Source organism: Zeugodacus cucurbitae, chromosome 3 (genome assembly GCF_028554725.1).
Source record: "Zeugodacus cucurbitae isolate PBARC_wt_2022May chromosome 3, idZeuCucr1.2, whole genome shotgun sequence".
In the NCBI taxonomy this organism is placed as follows: domain Eukaryota; kingdom Metazoa; phylum Arthropoda; class Insecta; order Diptera; family Tephritidae; genus Zeugodacus; species Zeugodacus cucurbitae.
Window position 1 is genome coordinate 56,164,157 of NC_071668.1, and position 23,276 is coordinate 56,187,432.

The 23,276-nt window shown below is 36.2% G+C and overlaps 1 non-coding gene and 36 pseudogenes across 1 annotated transcript; all 37 read right to left on the bottom strand.

The window, feature by feature from the left end:
- Nucleotides 1–237: 237 nt before the first annotated feature.
- LOC128921271 (5S ribosomal RNA) lies at nt 238–356 on the bottom strand. Its single transcript, XR_008470740.1, has one exon. It is a non-coding gene; the product is annotated as a 5S ribosomal RNA (ribosomal RNA).
- A 473-nt stretch (nt 357–829) lies between these two features.
- Nucleotides 830–956, bottom strand: LOC128920861 (5S ribosomal RNA; annotated as a pseudogene).
- Nucleotides 957–1,453: 497 nt separating this feature from the next.
- On the bottom strand, nt 1,454–1,580 carry LOC128920862 (5S ribosomal RNA; annotated as a pseudogene).
- Nucleotides 1,581–2,082: 502 nt separating this feature from the next.
- Nucleotides 2,083–2,209, bottom strand: LOC128920679 (5S ribosomal RNA; annotated as a pseudogene).
- Nucleotides 2,210–2,711: 502 nt separating this feature from the next.
- Nucleotides 2,712–2,838, bottom strand: LOC128920863 (5S ribosomal RNA; annotated as a pseudogene).
- A 503-nt stretch (nt 2,839–3,341) lies between these two features.
- On the bottom strand, nt 3,342–3,468 carry LOC128920742 (5S ribosomal RNA; annotated as a pseudogene).
- A 501-nt stretch (nt 3,469–3,969) lies between these two features.
- LOC128920864 (5S ribosomal RNA) lies at nt 3,970–4,096 on the bottom strand (annotated as a pseudogene).
- A 503-nt stretch (nt 4,097–4,599) lies between these two features.
- Nucleotides 4,600–4,726, bottom strand: LOC128920865 (5S ribosomal RNA; annotated as a pseudogene).
- Nucleotides 4,727–5,226: 500 nt separating this feature from the next.
- Nucleotides 5,227–5,353, bottom strand: LOC128920866 (5S ribosomal RNA; annotated as a pseudogene).
- Nucleotides 5,354–5,855: 502 nt separating this feature from the next.
- On the bottom strand, nt 5,856–5,982 carry LOC128920867 (5S ribosomal RNA; annotated as a pseudogene).
- A 500-nt stretch (nt 5,983–6,482) lies between these two features.
- LOC128920868 (5S ribosomal RNA) lies at nt 6,483–6,609 on the bottom strand (annotated as a pseudogene).
- A 501-nt stretch (nt 6,610–7,110) lies between these two features.
- LOC128920869 (5S ribosomal RNA) lies at nt 7,111–7,237 on the bottom strand (annotated as a pseudogene).
- Nucleotides 7,238–7,737: 500 nt separating this feature from the next.
- Nucleotides 7,738–7,864, bottom strand: LOC128920744 (5S ribosomal RNA; annotated as a pseudogene).
- Nucleotides 7,865–8,365: 501 nt separating this feature from the next.
- On the bottom strand, nt 8,366–8,492 carry LOC128920870 (5S ribosomal RNA; annotated as a pseudogene).
- Nucleotides 8,493–8,990: 498 nt separating this feature from the next.
- LOC128920872 (5S ribosomal RNA) lies at nt 8,991–9,117 on the bottom strand (annotated as a pseudogene).
- Nucleotides 9,118–9,621: 504 nt separating this feature from the next.
- On the bottom strand, nt 9,622–9,748 carry LOC128920873 (5S ribosomal RNA; annotated as a pseudogene).
- Nucleotides 9,749–10,248: 500 nt separating this feature from the next.
- LOC128920874 (5S ribosomal RNA) lies at nt 10,249–10,375 on the bottom strand (annotated as a pseudogene).
- A 502-nt stretch (nt 10,376–10,877) lies between these two features.
- Nucleotides 10,878–11,004, bottom strand: LOC128920731 (5S ribosomal RNA; annotated as a pseudogene).
- A 499-nt stretch (nt 11,005–11,503) lies between these two features.
- Nucleotides 11,504–11,630, bottom strand: LOC128920875 (5S ribosomal RNA; annotated as a pseudogene).
- Nucleotides 11,631–12,130: 500 nt separating this feature from the next.
- Nucleotides 12,131–12,257, bottom strand: LOC128920876 (5S ribosomal RNA; annotated as a pseudogene).
- Nucleotides 12,258–12,759: 502 nt separating this feature from the next.
- On the bottom strand, nt 12,760–12,886 carry LOC128920877 (5S ribosomal RNA; annotated as a pseudogene).
- A 499-nt stretch (nt 12,887–13,385) lies between these two features.
- On the bottom strand, nt 13,386–13,512 carry LOC128920878 (5S ribosomal RNA; annotated as a pseudogene).
- Nucleotides 13,513–14,014: 502 nt separating this feature from the next.
- Nucleotides 14,015–14,141, bottom strand: LOC128920879 (5S ribosomal RNA; annotated as a pseudogene).
- Nucleotides 14,142–14,640: 499 nt separating this feature from the next.
- On the bottom strand, nt 14,641–14,767 carry LOC128920880 (5S ribosomal RNA; annotated as a pseudogene).
- A 500-nt stretch (nt 14,768–15,267) lies between these two features.
- Nucleotides 15,268–15,394, bottom strand: LOC128920881 (5S ribosomal RNA; annotated as a pseudogene).
- Nucleotides 15,395–15,896: 502 nt separating this feature from the next.
- LOC128920883 (5S ribosomal RNA) lies at nt 15,897–16,023 on the bottom strand (annotated as a pseudogene).
- A 502-nt stretch (nt 16,024–16,525) lies between these two features.
- On the bottom strand, nt 16,526–16,652 carry LOC128920884 (5S ribosomal RNA; annotated as a pseudogene).
- Nucleotides 16,653–17,152: 500 nt separating this feature from the next.
- Nucleotides 17,153–17,279, bottom strand: LOC128920885 (5S ribosomal RNA; annotated as a pseudogene).
- Nucleotides 17,280–17,782: 503 nt separating this feature from the next.
- LOC128920886 (5S ribosomal RNA) lies at nt 17,783–17,909 on the bottom strand (annotated as a pseudogene).
- A 500-nt stretch (nt 17,910–18,409) lies between these two features.
- Nucleotides 18,410–18,536, bottom strand: LOC128920887 (5S ribosomal RNA; annotated as a pseudogene).
- A 502-nt stretch (nt 18,537–19,038) lies between these two features.
- On the bottom strand, nt 19,039–19,165 carry LOC128920888 (5S ribosomal RNA; annotated as a pseudogene).
- A 500-nt stretch (nt 19,166–19,665) lies between these two features.
- On the bottom strand, nt 19,666–19,792 carry LOC128920889 (5S ribosomal RNA; annotated as a pseudogene).
- Nucleotides 19,793–20,292: 500 nt separating this feature from the next.
- Nucleotides 20,293–20,419, bottom strand: LOC128920890 (5S ribosomal RNA; annotated as a pseudogene).
- A 500-nt stretch (nt 20,420–20,919) lies between these two features.
- Nucleotides 20,920–21,046, bottom strand: LOC128920891 (5S ribosomal RNA; annotated as a pseudogene).
- Nucleotides 21,047–21,546: 500 nt separating this feature from the next.
- LOC128920892 (5S ribosomal RNA) lies at nt 21,547–21,673 on the bottom strand (annotated as a pseudogene).
- Nucleotides 21,674–22,174: 501 nt separating this feature from the next.
- Nucleotides 22,175–22,301, bottom strand: LOC128920894 (5S ribosomal RNA; annotated as a pseudogene).
- Nucleotides 22,302–22,801: 500 nt separating this feature from the next.
- LOC128920895 (5S ribosomal RNA) lies at nt 22,802–22,928 on the bottom strand (annotated as a pseudogene).
- Between the last annotated feature and the right edge of the window lie 348 nt (nt 22,929–23,276).

Genomic DNA, 23,276 nt, shown 5'->3' on the forward strand with positions numbered 1-23,276 from the left:
CCGCGCATAGTGACTCACAAAACGTAGTAGATACTATTTAACACTCTAATGTACTGGCTTATTTTAGATACTTAGATGCTTTTTTTTGCTTACTATCTACCTTCGTATTCCGATACTTGTGCAATGTTGAGTATACTGCCCAAAAAAAATGAGACTTTCTGAAAAAAAAAAAAAAACAACAACAACAACTAGGAAAGTATTTAAAAACTTTGACAAAAAGGTAAAAAAGTTGTTGGGAGCCAACAACACGCGGTGTTCCCAAGCGGTCCCCCATCTAAGTACTAACCGCGCCCGACGCTGCTTAATTTCGGTGATCGGACGAGAACCGATGTATTCAGCGTGGTATGGTCGTTGGCATATGGATTTCCTAGAATTCGTTATATGAGTAAACTACTCTTTCACGTAAGTGAGTTTGGGACTATAGCCGGAGTAAAATTTCAGTTTTTATCCGGAGGCAAATTTGCACAGTCTCTTCATCACAGCCATCAGCTGTTCAACAGTTAAGCTCTTATTTCGCTATTTCGCATTTAAAATATATGTATTTCTTTAATTGATATTATCTTTTATATGTATCTGCAAGTTTGCAGATACAATATCTAATCCTATTTCTCATAATACCGCGCATAGTGACTCACAAAACGTAGTAGATACTATTTAACACTCTAATGTACTGGCTTATTTTAGATACTTAGATGCTTTTTTTTGCTTACATCTACCTTCGTATTCCGATACTTGTGCAATGAGACTTTCTAAAAAAAAAAAAATAAAAAACAACAACAACTAGGAAAGTATTTAAAAACTTTGACAAAAAGGTAAAAAAGTTGTTGGGAGCCAACAACACGCGGTGTTCCCAAGCGGTCCCCCATCTAAGTACTAACCGCGCCCGCTATCCCGACGCTGCTTAATTTCGGTGATCGGACGAGAACCGATGTATTCAGCGTGGTATGGTCGTTGGCATATGGATTTCCTAGAATTCGTTATATGAGTAAACTACTCTTTCACGTAAGTGAGATTGGGACTATAGCCGGAGTAAAATTTCAGTTTTTATCCGGAGGCAAATTTGCACAGTCTCTTCATCACAGCCATCAGCTGTTCAACAGTTAAGCTCTTATTTCGCTATTTCGCATTTAAAATATATGTATTTCTTTAATTGATATTATCTTTTAAATGTATCTGCAAGTTTGCAGATACAATATCTAATCCTATTTCTCATAATACCGCGCATAGTGACTCACAAAACGTAGTAGATACTATTTAACACTCTAATGTACTGGCTTATTTTAGATACTTAGATGCTTTTTTTTGCTTACTATCTACCTTCGTATTCCGATACTTGTGCAATGTTGAGTATACTGCCCAAAAAAAATGAGACTTTCTGAAAAAAAAAAAAAACAACAACAACAACTAGGAAAGTATTTAAAAACTTTGACAAAAAGGTAAAAAAGTTGTTGGGAGCCAACAACACGCGGTGTTCCCAAGCGGTCCCCCATCTAAGTACTAACCGCGCCCGCTATCCCGACGCTGCTTAATTTCGGTGATCGGACGAGAACCGATGTATTCAGCGTGGTATGGTCGTTGGCATATGGATTTCCTAGAATTCGTTATATGAGTAAACTACTCTTTCACGTAAGTGAGTTTGGGACTATAGCCGGAGTAAAATTTCAGTTTTTATCCGGAGGCAAATTTGCACAGTCTCTTCATCACAGCCATCAGCTGTTCAACAGTTAAGCTCTTATTTCGCTATTTCGCATTTAAAATATATGTATTTCTTTAATTGATATTATCTTTTAAATGTATCTGCAAGTTTGCAGATACAATATCTAATCCTATTTCCCATAATACCGCGCATAAGTGACTCACAAAACGTATTAGATACTATTTAACACTCTAATGTACTGGCTTATTTTAGATACTTAGATACTTTTTTTTGCTTACTATCTACCTTCGTATTCCGATACTTGTGCAATGTTGTGTATACTGCCCAAAAAAAAAAATGAGACTTTCTGAAAATAAAAAATAAAAAACAACAACAACTAGGAAAGTATTTAAAAACTTTGACAAAAAGGTAAAAAAGTTGTTGGGAGCCAACAACACGCGGTGTTCCCAAGCGGTCCCCCATCTAAGTACTAACCGCGTCCGCTATCCCGACGCTGCTTAATTTCGGTGATCGGACGAGAACCGATGTATTCAGCGTGGTATGGTCGTTGGCATATGGATTTCCTAGAATTCGTTATATGAGTAAACTACTCTTTCACGTAAGTGAGATTGGGACTATAGCCGGAGTAAAATTTCAGTTTTTATCCGGAGGCAAATTTGCACAGTCTCTTCATCACAGCCATCAGCTGTTCAACAGTTAAGCTCTTATTTCGCTATTTCGCATTTAAAATATATGTATTTCTTTAATTGATATTATCTTTTAAATGTATCTGCAAGTTTGCAGATACAATATCTAATTCTATTTCCCATAATACCGCGCATAAGTGACTCACAAAACGTAGTAGATACTATTTAACACTCTAATGTACTGGCTTATTTTAGATACTTAGATACTTTTTTTTGCTTACTATCTACCTTCGTATTCCGATACTTGTGCAATGTTGTGTATACTGCCCAAAAAAAAAAATGAGACTTTCTGAAAATAAAAAATAAAAAACAACAACAACTAGGAAAGTATTTAAAAACTTTGACAAAAAGGTAAAAAAGTTGTTGGGAGCCAACAACACGCGGTGTTCCCAAGCGGTCCCCCATCTAAGTACTAACCGCGCCCGCTATCCCGACGCTGCTTAATTTCGGTGATCGGACGAGAACCGATGTATTCAGCGTGGTATGGTCGTTGGCATATGGATTTCCTAGAATTCGTTATATGAGTAAACTACTCTTTCACGTAAGTGAGATTGGGACTATAGCCGGAGTAAAATTTCAGTTTTTATCCGGAGGCAAATTTGCACAGTCTCTTCATCACAGCCATCAGCTGGTCAACAGTTAAGCTCTTATTTCGCTATTTCGCATTTAAAATATATGTATTTCTTTAATTGATATTATCTTTTAAATGTATCTGCAAGTTTGCAGATACAATATCTAATCCTATTTTTCATAATACCGCGCATAGTGACTCACAAAACGTATTAGATACTATTTAACACTCTAATGTACTGGCTTATTTTAGATACTTAGATACTTTTTTTTGCTTACTATCTACCTTCGTATTCCGATACTTGTGCAATGTTGTGTATACTGCCCAAAAAAAAAATGAGACTTTCTGAAAAAAAAAAAAAATAAAAAACAACAACAACTAGGAAAGTATTTAAAAACTTTGACAAAAAGGTAAAAAAGTTGTTGGGAGCCAATAACACGCGGTGTTCCCAAGCGGTCCCCCATCTAAGTACTAACCGCGCCCGCTATCCCGACGCTGCTTAATTTCGGTGATCGGACGAGAACCGATGTATTCAGCGTGGTATGGTCGTTGGCATATGGATTTCCTAGAATTCGTTATATGAGTAAACTACTCTTTCACGTAAGTGAGATTGGGACTATAGCCGGAGTAAAATTTCAGTTTTTATCCGGAGGCAAATTTGCACAGTCTCTTCATCACAGCCATCAGCTGTTCAACAGTTAAGCTCTTATTTCGCTATTTCGCATTTAAAATATATGTATTTCTTTAATTGATATTATCTTTTAAATGTATCTGCAAGTTTGCAGATACAATATCTAATCCTATTTCTCATAATACCGCGCATAGTGACTCACAAAACGTATTAGATACTATTTAACACTCTAATGTACTGGCTTATTTTAGATACTTAGATACTTTTTTTTGCTTACTATCTACCTTCGTATTCCGATACTTGTGCAATGTTGTGTATACTGCCCAAAAAAAAAAATGAGACTTTCTGAAAAAAAAAAATAAAAAACAACAACAACTAGGAAAGTATTTAAAAACTTTGACAAAAAGGTAAAAAAGTTGTTGGGAGCCAACAACACGCGGTGTTCCCAAGCGGTCCCCCATCTAAGTACTAACCGCGCCCGCTATCCCGACGCTGCTTAATTTCGGTGATCGGACGAGAACCGATGTATTCAGCGTGGTATGGTCGTTGGCATATGGATTTCCTAGAATTCGTTATATGAGTAAACTACTCTTTCACGTAAGTGAGATTGGGACTATAGCCGGAGTAAAATTTCAGTTTTATCCGGAGGCAAATTTGCACAGTCTCTTCATCACAGCCATCAGCTGGTCAACAGTTAAGCTCTTATTTCGCTATTTCGCATTTAAAATATATGTATTTCTTTAATTGATATTATCTTTTAAATGTATCTGCAAGTTTGCAGATACAATATCTAATCCTATTTTTCATAATACCGCGCATAGTGACCCACAAAACGTATTAGATACTATTTAACACTCTAATGTACTGGCTTATTTTAGATACTTAGATACTTTTTTTTGCTTACTATCTACCTTCGTATTCCGATACTTGTGCAATGTTGTGTATACTGCCAAAAAAAACAAAATGAGACTTTCTGAAAAAAAAAAAAATAAAAAACAACAACAACTAGGAAAATATTTAAAAACTTTGACAAAAAGGTAAAAAAGTTGTTGGGAGCCAACAACACGCGGTGTTCCCAAGCGGTCCCCCATCTAAGTACTAACCGCGCCCGCTATCCCGACGCTGCTTAATTTCGGTGATCGGACGAGAACCGATGTATTCAGCGTGGTATGGTCGTTGGCATATGGATTTCCTAGAATTCGTTATATGAGTAAACTACTCTTTCACGTAAGTGAGATTGGGACTATAGCCGGAGTAAAATTTCAGTTTTTATCCGGAGGCAAATTTGCACAGTCTCTTCATCACAGCCATCAGCTGGTCAACAGTTAAGCTCTTATTTCGCTATTTCGCATTTAAAATATATGTATTTCTTTAATTGATATTATCTTTTAAATGTATCTGCAAGTTTGCAGATACAATATCTAATCCTATTTCTCATAATACCGCGCATAGTGACTCACAAAACGTATTAGATACTATTTAACACTCTAATGTACTGGCTTATTTTAGATACTTAGATACTTTTTTTTGCTTACTATCTACCTTCGTATTCCGATACTTGTGCAATGTTGTGTATACTGCCAAAAAAAAAAATGAGACTTTCTGAAAAAAAAAAATAAAAAACAACAACAACTAGGAAAGTATTTAAAAACTTTGACAAAAAGGTAAAAAAGTTGTTGGGAGCCAACAACACGCGGTGTTCCCAAGCGGTCCCCCATCTAAGTACTAACCGCGCCCGCTATCCCGACGCTGCTTAATTTCGGTGATCGGACGAGAACCGATGTATTCAGCGTGGTATGGTCGTTGGCATATGGATTTCCTAGAATTCGTTATATGAGTAAACTACTCTTTCACGTAAGTGAGATTGGGACTATAGCCGGAGTAAAATTTCAGTTTTTATCCGGAGGCAAATTTGCACAGTCTCTTCATCACAGCCATCAGCTGTTCAACAGTTAAGCTCTTATTTCGCTATTTCGCATTTAAAATATATGTATTTCTTTAATTGATATTATCTTTTAAATGTATCTGCAAGTTTGCAGATACAATATCTAATCCTATTTCTCATAATACCGCGCATAGTGACTCACAAAACGTATTAGATACTATTTAACACTCTAATGTACTGGCTTATTTTAGATACTTAGATACTTTTTTTTGCTTACTATCTACCTTCGTATTCCGATACTTGTGCAATGTTGTGTATACTGCCCAAAAAAAAAAATGAGACTTTCTGAAAAAAAAAAAATAAAAAACAACAACAACTAGGAAAGTATTTAAAAACTTTGACAAAAAGGTAAAAAAGTTGTTGGGAGCCAACAACACGCGGTGTTCCCAAGCGGTCCCCCATCTAAGTACTAACCGCGCCCGCTATCCCGACGCTGCTTAATTTCGGTGATCGGACGAGAACCGATGTATTCAGCGTGGTATGGTCGTTGGCATATGGATTTCCTAGAATTCGTTATATGAGTAAACTACTCTTTCACGTAAGTGAGATTGGGACTATAGCCGGAGTAAAATTTCAGTTTTTATCCGGAGGCAAATTTGCACAGTCTCTTCATCACAGCCATCAGCTGTTCAACAGTTAAGCTCTTATTTCGCTATTTCGCATTTAAAATATATGTATTTCTTTAATTGATATTATCTTTTAAATGTATCTGCAAGTTTGCAGATACAATATCTAATCCTATTTCTCATAATACCGCGCATAGTGACTCACAAAACGTATTAGATACTATTTAACACTCTAATGTACTGGCTTATTTTAGATACTTAGATACTTTTTTTTGCTTACTATCTACCTTCGTATTCCGATACTTGTGCAATGTTGTGTATACTGCCAAAAAAAAAAATGAGACTTTCTGAAAATAAAAAATAAAAAACAACAACAACTAGGAAAGTATTTAAAAACTTTGACAAAAAGGTAAAAAAGTTGTTGGGAGCCAACAACACGCGGTGTTCCCAAGCGGTCCCCCATCTAAGTACTAACCGCGCCCGCTATCCCGACGCTGCTTAATTTCGGTGATCGGACGAGAACCGATGTATTCAGCGTGGTATGGTCGTTGGCATATGGATTTCCTAGAATTCGTTATATGAGTAAACTACTCTTTCACGTAAGTGAGATTGGGACTATAGCCGGAGTAAAATTTCAGTTTTTATCCGGAGGCAAATTTGCACAGTCTCTTCATCACAGCCATCAGCTGGTCAACAGTTAAGCTCTTATTTCGCTATTTCGCATTTAAAATATATGTATTTCTTTAATTGATATTATCTTTTAAATGTATCTGCAAGTTTGCAGATACAATATCTAATCCTATTTCTCATAATACCGCGCATAGTGACTCACAAAACGTATTAGATACTATTTAACACTCTAATGTACTGGCTTATTTTAGATACTTAGATACTTTTTTTTGCTTACTATCTACCTTCGTATTCCGATACTTGTGCAATGTTGTGTATACTGCCCAAAAAAAAAAATGAGACTTTCTGAAAATAAAAAATAAAAAACAACAACAACTAGGAAAGTATTTAAAAACTTTGACAAAAAGGTAAAAAAGTTGTTGGGAGCCAACAACACGCGGTGTTCCCAAGCGGTCCCCCATCTAAGTACTAACCGCGCCCGCTATCCCGACGCTGCTTAATTTCGGTGATCGGACGAGAACCGATGTATTCAGCGTGGTATGGTCGTTGGCATATGGATTTCCTAGAATTCGTTATATGAGTAAACTACTCTTTCACGTAAGTGAGATTGGGACTATAGCCGGAGTAAAATTTCAGTTTTTATCCGGAGGCAAATTTGCACAGTCTCTTCATCACAGCCATCAGCTGGTCAACAGTTAAGCTCTTATTTCGCTATTTCGCATTTAAAATATATGTATTTCTTTAATTGATATTATCTTTTAAATGTATCTGCAAGTTTGCAGATACAATATCTAATCCTATTTTTCATAATACCGCGCATAGTGACTCACAAAACGTATTAGATACTATTTAACACTCTAATGTACTGGCTTATTTTAGATACTTAGATACTTTTTTTTGCTTACTATCTACCTTCGTATTCCGATACTTGTGCAATGTTGTGTATACTGCCCAAAAAAAAATGAGACTTTCTGAAAAAAAAAAAATAAAAAACAACAACAACTAGGAAAGTATTTAAAAACTTTGACAAAAAGGTAAAAAAGTTGTTGGGAGCCAATAACACGCGGTGTTCCCAAGCGGTCCCCCATCTAAGTACTAACCGCGCCCGCTATCCCGACGCTGCTTAATTTCGGTGATCGGACGAGAACCGATGTATTCAGCGTGGTATGGTCGTTGGCATATGGATTTCCTAGAATTCGTTATATGAGTAAACTACTCTTTCACGTAAGTGAGATTGGGACTATAGCCGGAGTAAAATTTCAGTTTTTATCCGGAGGCAAATTTGCACAGTCTCTTCATCACAGCCATCAGCTGTTCAACAGTTAAGCTCTTATTTCGCTATTTCGCATTTAAAATATATGTATTTCTTTAATTGATATTATCTTTTATATGTATCTGCAAGTTTGCAGATACAATATCTAATCCTATTTCTCATAATACCGCGCATAGTGACTCACAAAACGTATTAGATACTATTTAACACTCTAATGTACTGGCTTATTTTAGATACTTAGATACTTTTTTTTGCTTACTATCTACCTTCGTATTCCGATACTTGTGCAATGTTGTGTATACTGCCCAAAAAAAAAAATGAGACTTTCTGAAAAAAAAAAATAAAAAACAACAACAACTAGGAAAGTATTTAAAAACTTTGACAAAAAGGTAAAAAAGTTGTTGGGAGCCAACAACACGCGGTGTTCCCAAGCGGTCCCCCATCTAAGTACTAACCGCGCCCGCTATCCCGACGCTGCTTAATTTCGGTGATCGGACGAGAACCGATGTATTCAGCGTGGTATGGTCGTTGGCATATGGATTTCCTAGAATTCGTTATATGAGTAAACTACTCTTTCACGTAAGTGAGATTGGGACTATAGCCGGAGTAAAATTTCAGTTTTATCCGGAGGCAAATTTGCACAGTCTCTTCATCACAGCCATCAGCTGGTCAACAGTTAAGCTCTTATTTCGCTATTTCGCATTTAAAATATATGTATTTCTTTAATTGATATTATCTTTTAAATGTATCTGCAAGTTTGCAGATACAATATCTAATCCTATTTTTCATAATACCGCGCATAGTGACTCACAAAACGTATTAGATACTATTTAACACTCTAATGTACTGGCTTATTTTAGATACTTAGATACTTTTTTTTGCTTACTATCTACCTTCGTATTCCGATACTTGTGCAATGTTGTGTATACTGCCCAAAAAAAAAATGAGACTTTCTGAAAAAAAAAATAAAAAACAACAACAACTAGGAAAGTATTTAAAAACTTTGACAAAAAGGTAAAAAAGTTGTTGGGAGCCAACAACACGCGGTGTTCCCAAGCGGTCCCCCATCTAAGTACTAACCGCGCCCGCTATCCCGACGCTGCTTAATTTCGGTGATCGGACGAGAACCGATGTATTCAGCGTGGTATGGTCGTTGGCATATGGATTTCCTAGAATTCGTTATATGAGTAAACTACTCTTTCACGTAAGTGAGATTGGGACTATAGCCGGAGTAAAATTTCAGTTTTTATCCGGAGGCAAATTTGCACAGTCTCTTCATCACAGCCATCAGCTGTTCAACAGTTAAGCTCTTATTTCGCTATTTCGCATTTAAAATATATGTATTTCTTTAATTGATATTATCTTTTAAATGTATCTGCAAGTTTGCAGATACAATATCTAATCCTATTTCCCATAATACCGCGCATAAGTGACTCACAAAACGTAGTAGATACTATTTAACACTCTAATGTACTGGCTTATTTTAGATACTTAGATACTTTTTTTTTGCTTACTATCTACCTTCGTATTCCGATACTTGTGCAATGTTGTGTATACTGCCAAAAAAAACAAAATGAGACTTTCTGAAAAAAAAAAATAAAAAACAACAACAACTAGGAAAGTATTTAAAAACTTTGACAAAAAGGTAAAAAAGTTGTTGGGAGCCAACAACACGCGGTGTTCCCAAGCGGTCCCCCATCTAAGTACTAACCGCGCCCGCTATCCCGACGCTGCTTAATTTCGGTGATCGGACGAGAACCGATGTATTCAGCGTGGTATGGTCGTTGGCATATGGATTTCCTAGAATTCGTTATATGAGTAAACTACTCTTTCACGTAAGTGAGATTGGGACTATAGCCGGAGTAAAATTTCAGTTTTTATCCGGAGGCAAATTTGCACAGTCTCTTCATCACAGCCATCAGCTGGTCAACAGTTAAGCTCTTATTTCGCTATTTCGCATTTAAAATATATGTATTTCTTTAATTGATATTATCTTTTAAATGTATCTGCAAGTTTGCAGATACAATATCTAATCCTATTTCTCATAATACCGCGCATAGTGACTCACAAAACGTATTAGATACTATTTAACACTCTAATGTACTGGCTTATTTTAGATACTTAGATACTTTTTTTTGCTTACTATCTACCTTCGTATTCCGATACTTGTGCAATGTTGTGTATACTGCCAAAAAAAAAAATGAGACTTTCTGAAAAAAAAAAATAAAAAACAACAACAACTAGGAAAGTATTTAAAAACTTTGACAAAAAGGTAAAAAAGTTGTTGGGAGCCAACAACACGCGGTGTTCCCAAGCGGTCCCCCATCTAAGTACTAACCGCGCCCGCTATCCCGACGCTGCTTAATTTCGGTGATCGGACGAGAACCGATGTATTCAGCGTGGTATGGTCGTTGGCATATGGATTTCCTAGAATTCGTTATATGAGTAAACTACTCTTTCACGTAAGTGAGATTGGGACTATAGCCGGAGTAAAATTTCAGTTTTTATCCGGAGGCAAATTTGCACAGTCTCTTCATCACAGCCATCAGCTGTTCAACAGTTAAGCTCTTATTTCGCTATTTCGCATTTAAAATATATGTATTTCTTTAATTGATATTATCTTTTAAATGTATCTGCAAGTTTGCAGATACAATATCTAATCCTATTTCTCATAATACCGCGCATAGTGACTCACAAAACGTATTAGATACTATTTAACACTCTAATGTACTGGCTTATTTTAGATACTTAGATACTTTTTTTTGCTTACTATCTACCTTCGTATTCCGATACTTGTGCAATGTTGTGTATACTGCCCAAAAAAAAAAATGAGACTTTCTGAAAAAAAAAAAATAAAAAACAACAACAACTAGGAAAGTATTTAAAAACTTTGACAAAAAGGTAAAAAAGTTGTTGGGAGCCAACAACACGCGGTGTTCCCAAGCGATCCCCCATCTAAGTACTAACCGCGCCCGCTATCCCGACGCTGCTTAATTTCGGTGATCGGACGAGAACCGATGTATTCAGCGTGGTATGGTCGTTGGCATATGGATTTCCTAGAATTCGTTATATGAGTAAACTACTCTTTCACGTAAGTGAGATTGGGACTATAGCCGGAGTAAAATTTCAGTTTTTATCCGGAGGCAAATTTGCACAGTCTCTTCATCACAGCCATCAGCTGTTCAACAGTTAAGCTCTTATTTCGCTATTTCGCATTTAAAATATATGTATTTCTTTAATTGATATTATCTTTTAAATGTATCTGCAAGTTTGCAGATACAATATCTAATCCTATTTCTCATAATACCGCGCACAGTGACTCACAAAACGTATTAGATACTATTTAACACTCTAATGTACTGGCTTATTTTAGATACTTAGATACTTTTTTTTGCTTACTATCTACCTTCGTATTCCGATACTTGTGCAATGTTGTGTATACTGCCAAAAAAAAAATGAGACTTTCTGAAAATAAAAAATAAAAAACAACAACAACTAGGAAAGTATTTAAAAACTTTGACAAAAAGGTAAAAAAGTTGTTGGGAGCCAACAACACGCGGTGTTCCCAAGCGGTCCCCCATCTAAGTACTAACCGCGCCCGCTATCCCGACGCTGCTTAATTTCGGTGATCGGACGAGAACCGATGTATTCAGCGTGGTATGGTCGTTGGCATATGGATTTCCTAGAATTCGTTATATGAGTAAACTACTCTTTCACGTAAGTGAGATTGGGACTATAGCCGGAGTAAAATTTCAGTTTTTATCCGGAGGCAAATTTGCACAGTCTCTTCATCACAGCCATCAGCTGTTCAACAGTTAAGCTCTTATTTCGCTATTTCGCATTTAAAATATATGTATTTCTTTAATTGATATTATCTTTTAAATGTATCTGCAAGTTTGCAGATACAATATCTAATCCTATTTCTCATAATACCGCGCATAGTGACTCACAAAACGTATTAGATACTATTTAACACTCTAATGTACTGGCTTATTTTAGATACTTAGATACTTTTTTTTGCTTACTATCTACCTTCGTATTCCGATACTTGTGCAATGTTGTGTATACTGCCCAAAAAAAAAATGAGACTTTCTGAAAATAAAAAATAAAAAACAACAACAACTAGGAAAGTATTTAAAAACTTTGACAAAAAGGTAAAAAAGTTGTTGGGAGCCAACAACACGCGGTGTTCCCAAGCGGTCCCCCATCTAAGTACTAACCGCGCCCGCTATCCCGACGCTGCTTAATTTCGGTGATCGGACGAGAACCGATGTATTCAGCGTGGTATGGTCGTTGGCATATGGATTTCCTAGAATTCGTTATATGAGTAAACTACTCTTTCACGTAAGTGAGATTGGGACTATAGCCGGAGTAAAATTTCAGTTTTTATCCGGAGGCAAATTTGCACAGTCTCTTCATCACAGCCATCAGCTGTTCAACAGTTAAGCTCTTATTTCGCTATTTCGCATTTAAAATATATGTATTTCTTTAATTGATATTATCTTTTAAATGTATCTGCAAGTTTGCAGATACAATATCTAATTCTATTTCCCATAATACCGCGCATAAGTGACTCACAAAACGTAGTAGATACTATTTAACACTCTAATGTACTGGCTTATTTTAGATACTTAGATACTTTTTTTTGCTTACTATCTACCTTCGTATTCCGATACTTGTGCAATGTTGCGTATACTGCCCAAAAAAAAAAATGAGACTTTCTGAAAATAAAAAATAAAAAACAACAACAACTAGGAAAGTATTTAAAAACTTTGACAAAAAGGTAAAAAAGTTGTTGGGAGCCAACAACACGCGGTGTTCCCAAGCGGTCCCCCATCTAAGTACTAACCGCGCCCGCTATCCCGACGCTGCTTAATTTCGGTGATCGGACGAGAACCGATGTATTCAGCGTGGTATGGTCGTTGGCATATGGATTTCCTAGAATTCGTTATATGAGTAAACTACTCTTTCACGTAAGTGAGATTGGGACTATAGCCGGAGTAAAATTTCAGTTTTTATCCGGAGGCAAATTTGCACAGTCTCTTCATCACAGCCATCAGCTGGTCAACAGTTAAGCTCTTATTTCGCTATTTCGCATTTAAAATATATGTATTTCTTTAATTGATATTATCTTTTAAATGTATCTGCAAGTTTGCAGATACAATATCTAATCCTATTTCTCATAATACCGCGCATAGTGACTCACAAAACGTATTAGATACTATTTAACACTCTAATGTACTGGCTTATTTTAGATACTTAGATACTTTTTTTTGCTTACTATCTACCTTCGTATTCCGATACTTGTGCAATGTTGTGTATACTGCCAAAAAAAAAAATGAGACTTTCTGAAAAAAAAAATAAAAAACAACAACAACTAGGAAAGTATTTAAAAACTTTGACAAAAAGGTAAAAAAGTTGTTGGGAGCCAACAACACGCGGTGTTCCCAAGCGGTCCCCCATCTAAGTACTAACCGCGCCCGCTATCCCGACGCTGCTTAATTTCGGTGATCGGACGAGAACCGATGTATTCAGCGTGGTATGGTCGTTGGCATATGGATTTCCTAGAATTCGTTATATGAGTAAACTACTCTTTCACGTAAGTGAGATTGGGACTATAGCCGGAGTAAAATTTCAGTTTTTATCCGGAGGCAAATTTGCACAGTCTCTTCATCACAGCCATCAGCTGTTCAACAGTTAAGCTCTTATTTCGCTATTTCGCATTTAAAATATATGTATTTCTTTAATTGATATTATCTTTTAAATGTATCTGCAAGTTTGCAGATACAATATCTAATCCTATTTCTCATAATACCGCGCATAGTGACTCACAAAACGTATTAGATACTATTTAACACTCTAATGTACTGGCTTATTTTAGATACTTAGATACTTTTTTTTGCTTACTATCTACCTTCGTATTCCGATACTTGTGCAATGTTGTGTATACTGCCCAAAAAAAAAAATGAGACTTTCTGAAAAAAAAAAAATAAAAAACAACAACAACTAGGAAAGTATTTAAAAACTTTGACAAAAAGGTAAAAAAGTTGTTGGGAGCCAACAACACGCGGTGTTCCCAAGCGGTCCCCCATCTAAGTACTAACCGCGCCCGCTATCCCGACGCTGCTTAATTTCGGTGATCGGACGAGAACCGATGTATTCAGCGTGGTATGGTCGTTGGCATATGGATTTCCTAGAATTCGTTATATGAGTAAACTACTCTTTCACGTAAGTGAGATTGGGACTATAGCCGGAGTAAAATTTCAGTTTTTATCCGGAGGCAAATTTGCACAGTCTCTTCATCACAGCCATCAGCTGTTCAACAGTTAAGCTCTTATTTCGCTATTTCGCATTTAAAATATATGTATTTCTTTAATTGATATTATCTTTTAAATGTATCTGCAAGTTTGCAGATACAATATCTAATCCTATTTCTCATAATACCGCGCACAGTGACTCACAAAACGTATTAGATACTATTTAACACTCTAATGTACTGGCTTATTTTAGATACTTAGATACTTTTTTTTGCTTACTATCTACCTTCGTATTCCGATACTTGTGCAATGTTGTGTATACTGCCAAAAAAAAAATGAGACTTTCTGAAAATAAAAAATAAAAAACAACAACAACTAGGAAAGTATTTAAAAACTTTGACAAAAAGGTAAAAAAGTTGTTGGGAGCCAACAACACGCGGTGTTCCCAAGCGGTCCCCCATCTAAGTACTAACCGCGCCCGCTATCCCGACGCTGCTTAATTTCGGTGATCGGACGAGAACCGATGTATTCAGCGTGGTATGGTCGTTGGCATATGGATTTCCTAGAATTCGTTATATGAGTAAACTACTCTTTCACGTAAGTGAGATTGGGACTATAGCCGGAGTAAAATTTCAGTTTTTATCCGGAGGCAAATTTGCACAGTCTCTTCATCACAGCCATCAGCTGTTCAACAGTTAAGCTCTTATTTCGCTATTTCGCATTTAAAATATATGTATTTCTTTAATTGATATTATCTTTTAAATGTATCTGCAAGTTTGCAGATACAATATCTAATCCTATTTCTCATAATACCGCGCATAGTGACTCACAAAACGTATTAGATACTATTTAACACTCTAATGTACTGGCTTATTTTAGATACTTAGATACTTTTTTTTGCTTACTATCTACCTTCGTATTCCGATACTTGTGCAATGTTGTGTATACTGCCCAAAAAAAAAATGAGACTTTCTGAAAATAAAAAATAAAAAACAACAACAACTAGGAAAGTATTTAAAAACTTTGACAAAAAGGTAAAAAAGTTGTTGGGAGCCAACAACACGCGGTGTTCCCAAGCGGTCCCCCATCTAAGTACTAACCGCGCCCGCTATCCCGACGCTGCTTAATTTCGGTGATCGGACGAGAACCGATGTATTCAGCGTGGTATGGTCGTTGGCATATGGATTTCCTAGAATTCGTTATATGAGTAAACTACTCTTTCACGTAAGTGAGATTGGGACTATAGCCGGAGTAAAATTTCAGTTTTTATCCGGAGGCAAATTTGCACAGTCTCTTCATCACAGCCATCAGCTGTTCAACAGTTAAGCTCTTATTTCGCTATTTCGCATTTAAAATATATGTATTTCTTTAATTGATATTATCTTTTAAATGTATCTGCAAGTTTGCAGATACAATATCTAATTCTATTTCCCATAATACCGCGCATAAGTGACTCACAAAACGTAGTAGATACTATTTAACACTCTAATGTACTGGCTTATTTTAGATACTTAGATACTTTTTTTTGCTTACTATCTACCTTCGTATTCCGATACTTGTGCAATGTTGCGTATACTGCCCAAAAAAAAAAATGAGACTTTCTGAAAATAAAAAATAAAAAACAACAACAACTAGGAAAGTATTTAAAAACTTTGACAAAAAGGTAAAAAAGTTGTTGGGAGCCAACAACACGCGGTGTTCCCAAGCGGTCCCCCATCTAAGTACTAACCGCGCCCGCTATCCCGACGCTGCTTAATTTCGGTGATCGGACGAGAACCGATGTATTCAGCGTGGTATGGTCGTTGGCATATGGATTTCCTAGAATTCGTTATATGAGTAAACTACTCTTTCACGTAAGTGAGATTGGGACTATAGCCGGAGTAAAATTTCAGTTTTTATCCGGAGGCAAATTTGCACAGTCTCTTCATCACAGCCATCAGCTGGTCAACAGTTAAGCTCTTATTTCGCTATTTCGCATTTAAAATATATGTATTTCTTTAATTGATATTATCTTTTAAATGTATCTGCAAGTTTGCAGATACAATATCTAATCCTATTTCTCATAATACCGCGCATAGTGACTCACAAAACGTATTAGATACTATTTAACACTCTAATGTACTGGCTTATTTTAGATACTTAGATACTTTTTTTTGCTTACTATCTACCTTCGTATTCCGATACTTGTGCAATGTTGTGTATACTGCCCAAAAAAAAAAAATGAGACTTTCTGAAAATAAAAAATAAAAAACAACAACAACTAGGAAAGTATTTAAAAACTTTGACAAAAAGGTAAAAAAGTTGTTGGGAGCCAACAACACGCGGTGTTCCCAAGCGGTCCCCCATCTAAGTACTAACCGCGCCCGCTATCCCGACGCTGCTTAATTTCGGTGATCGGACGAGAACCGATGTATTCAGCGTGGTATGGTCGTTGGCATATGGATTTCCTAGAATTCGTTATATGAGTAAACTACTCTTTCACGTAAGTGAGATTGGGACTATAGCCGGAGTAAAATTTCAGTTTTTATCCGGAGGCAAATTTGCACAGTCTCTTCATCACAGCCATCAGCTGGTCAACAGTTAAGCTCTTATTTCGCTATTTCGCATTTAAAATATATGTATTTCTTTAATTGATATTATCTTTTAAATGTATCTGCAAGTTTGCAGATACAATATCTAATCCTATTTCTCATAATACCGCGCATAGTGACTCACAAAACGTATTAGATACTATTTAACACTCTAATGTACTGGCTTATTTTAGATACTTAGATACTTTTTTTTGCTTACTATCTACCTTCGTATTCCGATACTTGTGCAATGTTGTGTATACTGCCAAAAAAAAAAATGAGACTTTCTGAAAAAAAAAAATAAAAAACAACAACAACTAGGAAAGTATTTAAAAACTTTGACAAAAAGGTAAAAAAGTTGTTGGGAGCCAACAACACGCGGTGTTCCCAAGCGGTCCCCCATCTAAGTACTAACCGCGCCCGCTATCCCGACGCTGCTTAATTTCGGTGATCGGACGAGAACCGATGTATTCAGCGTGGTATGGTCGTTGGCATATGGATTTCCTAGAATTCGTTATATGAGTAAACTACTCTTTCACGTAAGTGAGATTGGGACTATAGCCGGAGTAAAATTTCAGTTTTTATCCGGAGGCAAATTTGCACAGTCTCTTCATCACAGCCATCAGCTGTTCAACAGTTAAGCTCTTATTTCGCTATTTCGCATTTAAAATATATGTATTTCTTTAATTGATATTATCTTTTAAATGTATCTGCAAGTTTGCAGATACAATATCTAATCCTATTTCTCATAATACCGCGCATAGTGACTCACAAAACGTATTAGATACTATTTAACACTCTAATGTACTGGCTTATTTTAGATACTTAGATACTTTTTTTTGCTTACTATCTACCTTCGTATTCCGATACTTGTGCAATGTTGTGTATACTGCCAAAAAAAAAAAAAATGAGACTTTCTGAAAATAAAAAATAAAAAACAACAACAACTAGGAAAGTATTTAAAAACTTTGACAAAAAGGTAAAAAAGTTGTTGGGAGCCAACAACACGCGGTGTTCCCAAGCGGTCCCCCATCTAAGTACTAACCGCGCCCGCTATCCCGACGCTGCTTAATTTCGGTGATCGGACGAGAACCGATGTATTCAGCGTGGTATGGTCGTTGGCATATGGATTTCCTAGAATTCGTTATATGAGTAAACTACTCTTTCACGTAAGTGAGATTGGGACTATAGCCGGAGTAAAATTTCAGTTTTTATCCGGAGGCAAATTTGCACAGTCTCTTCATCACAGCCATCAGCTGTTCAACAGTTAAGCTCTTATTTCGCTATTTCGCATTTAAAATATATGTATTTCTTTAATTGATATTATCTTTTAAATGTATCTGCAAGTTTGCAGATACAATATCTAATCCTATTTCTCATAATACCGCGCATAGTGACTCACAAAACGTATTAGATACTATTTAACACTCTAATGTACTGGCTTATTTTAGATACTTAGATACTTTTTTTTGCTTACTATCTACCTTCGTATTCCGGTACTTGTGCAATGTTGTGTATACTGCCCAAAAAAAAAATGAGACTTTCTGAAAATAAAAAATAAAAAACAACAACAACTAGGAAAGTATTTAAAAACTTTGACAAAAAGGTAAAAAAGTTGTTGGGAGCCAACAACACGCGGTGTTCCCAAGCGGTCCCCCATCTAAGTACTAACCGCGCCCGCTATCCCGACGCTGCTTAATTTCGGTGATCGGACGAGAACCGATGTATTCAGCGTGGTATGGTCGTTGGCATATGGATTTCCTAGAATTCGTTATATGAGTAAACTACTCTTTCACGTAAGTGAGATTGGGACTATAGCCGGAGTAAAATTTCAGTTTTTATCCGGAGGCAAATTTGCACAGTCTCTTCATCACAGCCATCAGCTGTTCAACAGTTAAGCTCTTATTTCGCTATTTCGCATTTAAAATATATGTATTTCTTTAATTGATATTATCTTTTAAATGTATCTGCAAGTTTGCAGATACAATATCTAATTCTATTTCCCATAATACCGCGCATAAGTGACTCACAAAACGTAGTAGATACTATTTAACACTCTAATGTACTGGCTTATTTTAGATACTTAGATACTTTTTTTTGCTTACTATCTACCTTCGTATTCCGATACTTGTGCAATGTTGTGTATACTGCCCAAAAAAAAAAATGAGACTTTCTGAAAATAAAAAATAAAAAACAACAACAACTAGGAAAGTATTTAAAAACTTTGACAAAAAGGTAAAAAAGTTGTTGGGAGCCAACAACACGCGGTGTTCCCAAGCGGTCCCCCATCTAAGTACTAACCGCGCCCGCTATCCCGACGCTGCTTAATTTCGGTGATCGGACGAGAACCGATGTATTCAGCGTGGTATGGTCGTTGGCATATGGATTTCCTAGAATTCGTTATATGAGTAAACTACTCTTTCACGTAAGTGAGATTGGGACTATAGCCGGAGTAAAATTTCAGTTTTTATCCGGAGGCAAATTTGCACAGTCTCTTCATCACAGCCATCAGCTGTTCAACAGTTAAGCTCTTATTTCGCTATTTCGCATTTAAAATATATGTATTTCTTTAATTGATATTATCTTTTAAATGTATCTGCAAGTTTGCAGATACAATATCTAATCCTATTTCTCATAATACCGCGCATAGTGACTCACAAAACGTATTAGATACTATTTAACACTCTAATGTACTGGCTTATTTTAGATACTTAGATACTTTTTTTTGCTTACTATCTACCTTCGTATTCCGATACTTGTGCAATGTTGTGTATACTGCCCAAAAAAAAAATGAGACTTTCTGAAAATAAAAAATAAAAAACAACAACAACTAGGAAAGTATTTAAAAACTTTGACAAAAAGGTAAAAAAGTTGTTGGGAGCCAACAACACGCGGTGTTCCCAAGCGGTCCCCCATCTAAGTACTAACCGCGCCCGCTATCCCGACGCTGCTTAATTTCGGTGATCGGACGAGAACCGATGTATTCAGCGTGGTATGGTCGTTGGCATATGGATTTCCTAGAATTCGTTATATGAGTAAACTACTCTTTCACGTAAGTGAGATTGGGACTATAGCCGGAGTAAAATTTCAGTTTTTATCCGGAGGCAAATTTGCACAGTCTCTTCATCACAGCCATCAGCTGTTCAACAGTTAAGCTCTTATTTCGCTATTTCGCATTTAAAATATATGTATTTCTTTAATTGATATTATCTTTTAAATGTATCTGCAAGTTTGCAGATACAATATCTAATCCTATTTCCCATAATACCGCGCATAAGTGACTCACAAAACGTAGTAGATACTATTTAACACTCTAATGTACTGGCTTATTTTAGATACTTAGATACTTTTTTTTGCTTACTATCTACCTTCGTATTCCGATACTTGTGCAATGTTGTGTATACTGCCAAAAAAAAAAATGAGACTTTCTGAAAAAAAAAATAAAAAACAACAACAACTAGGAAAGTATTTAAAAACTTTGACAAAAAGGTAAAAAAGTTGTTGGGAGCCAACAACACGCGGTGTTCCCAAGCGGTCCCCCATCTAAGTACTAACCGCGCCCGCTATCCCGACGCTGCTTAATTTCGGTGATCGGACGAGAACCGATGTATTCAGCGTGGTATGGTCGTTGGCATATGGATTTCCTAGAATTCGTTATATGAGTAAACTACTCTTTCACGTAAGTGAGATTGGGACTATAGCCGGAGTAAAATTTCAGTTTTTATCCGGAGGCAAATTTGCACAGTCTCTTCATCACAGCCATCAGCTGGTCAACAGTTAAGCTCTTATTTCGCTATTTCGCATTTAAAATATATGTATTTCTTTAATTGATATTATCTTTTAAATGTATCTGCAAGTTTGCAGATACAATATCTAATCCTATTTCTCATAATACCGCGCATAGTGACTCACAAAACGTATTAGATACTATTTAACACTCTAATGTACTGGCTTATTTTAGATACTTAGATACTTTTTTTTGCTTACTATCTACCTTCGTATTCCGATACTTGTGCAATGTTGTGTATACTGCCAAAAAAAAAAATGAGACTTTCTGAAAAAAAAAAATAAAAAACAACAACAACTAGGAAAGTATTTAAAAACTTTGACAAAAAGGTAAAAAAGTTGTTGGGAGCCAACAACACGCGGTGTTCCCAAGCGGTCCCCCATCTAAGTACTAACCGCGCCCGCTATCCCGACGCTGCTTAATTTCGGTGATCGGACGAGAACCGATGTATTCAGCGTGGTATGGTCGTTGGCATATGGATTTCCTAGAATTCGTTATATGAGTAAACTACTCTTTCACGTAAGTGAGATTGGGACTATAGCCGGAGTAAAATTTCAGTTTTTATCCGGAGGCAAATTTGCACAGTCTCTTCATCACAGCCATCAGCTGTTCAACAGTTAAGCTCTTATTTCGCTATTTCGCATTTAAAATATATGTATTTCTTTAATTGATATTATCTTTTAAATGTATCTGCAAGTTTGCAGATACAATATCTAATCCTATTTCTCATAATACCGCGCATAGTGACTCACAAAACGTATTAGATACTATTTAACACTCTAATGTACTGGCTTATTTTAGATACTTAGATACTTTTTTTTGCTTACTATCTACCTTCGTATTCCGATACTTGTGCAATGTTGTGTATACTGCCAAAAAAAAAAATGAGACTTTCTGAAAATAAAAAATAAAAAACAACAACAACTAGGAAAGTATTTAAAAACTTTGACAAAAAGGTAAAAAAGTTGTTGGGAGCCAACAACACGCGGTGTTCCCAAGCGGTCCCCCATCTAAGTACTAACCGCGCCCGCTATCCCGACGCTGCTTAATTTCGGTGATCGGACGAGAACCGATGTATTCAGCGTGGTATGGTCGTTGGCATATGGATTTCCTAGAATTCGTTATATGAGTAAACTACTCTTTCACGTAAGTGAGATTGGGACTATAGCCGGAGTAAAATTTCAGTTTTTATCCGGAGGCAAATTTGCACAGTCTCTTCATCACAGCCATCAGCTGTTCAACAGTTAAGCTCTTATTTCGCTATTTCGCATTTAAAATATATGTATTTCTTTAATTGATATTATCTTTTAAATGTATCTGCAAGTTTGCAGATACAATATCTAATCCTATTTCTCATAATACCGCGCATAGTGACTCACAAAACGTATTAGATACTATTTAACACTCTAATGTACTGGCTTATTTTAGATACTTAGATACTTTTTTTTGCTTACTATCTACCTTCGTATTCCGATACTTGTGCAATGTTGTGTATACTGCCAAAAAAAAAAAATGAGACTTTCTGAAAATAAAAAATAAAAAACAACAACAACTAGGAAAGTATTTAAAAACTTTGACAAAAAGGTAAAAAAGTTGTTGGGAGCCAACAACACGCGGTGTTCCCAAGCGGTCCCCCATCTAAGTACTAACCGCGCCCGCTATCCCGACGCTGCTTAATTTCGGTGATCGGACGAGAACCGATGTATTCAGCGTGGTATGGTCGTTGGCATATGGATTTCCTAGAATTCGTTATATGAGTAAACTACTCTTTCACGTAAGTGAGATTGGGACTATAGCCGGAGTAAAATTTCAGTTTTTATCCGGAGGCAAATTTGCACAGTCTCTTCATCACAGCCATCAGCTGGTCAACAGTTAAGCTCTTATTTCGCTATTTCGCATTTAAAATATATGTATTTCTTTAATTGATATTATCTTTTAAATGTATCTGCAAGTTTGCAGATACAATATCTAATCCTATTTCTCATAATACCGCGCATAGTGACTCACAAAACGTATTAGATACTATTTAACACTCTAATGTACTGGCTTATTTTAGATACTTAGATACTTTTTTTTGCTTACTATCTACCTTCGTATTCCGATACTTGTGCAATGTTGTGTATACTGCCAAAAAAAAAAATGAGACTTTCTGAAAAAAAAAAATAAAAAACAACAACAACTAGGAAAGTATTTAAAAACTTTGACAAAAAGGTAAAAAAGTTGTTGGGAGCCAACAACACGCGGTGTTCCCAAGCGGTCCCCCATCTAAGTACTAACCGCGCCCGCTATCCCGACGCTGCTTAATTTCGGTGATCGGACGAGAACCGATGTATTCAGCGTGGTATGGTCGTTGGCATATGGATTTCCTAGAATTCGTTATATGAGTAAACTACTCTTTCACGTAAGTGAGATTGGGACTATAGCCGGAGTAAAATTTCAGTTTTTATCCGGAGGCAAATTTGCACAGTCTCTTCATCACAGCCATCAGCTGTTCAACAGTTAAGCTCTTATTTCGCTATTTCGCATTTAAAATATATGTATTTCTTTAATTGATATTATCTTTTAAATGTATCTGCAAGTTTGCAGATACAATATCTAATCCTATTTCTCATAATACCGCGCATAGTGACTCACAAAACGTATTAGATACTATTTAACACTCTAATGTACTGGCTTATTTTAGATACTTAGATACTTTTTTTT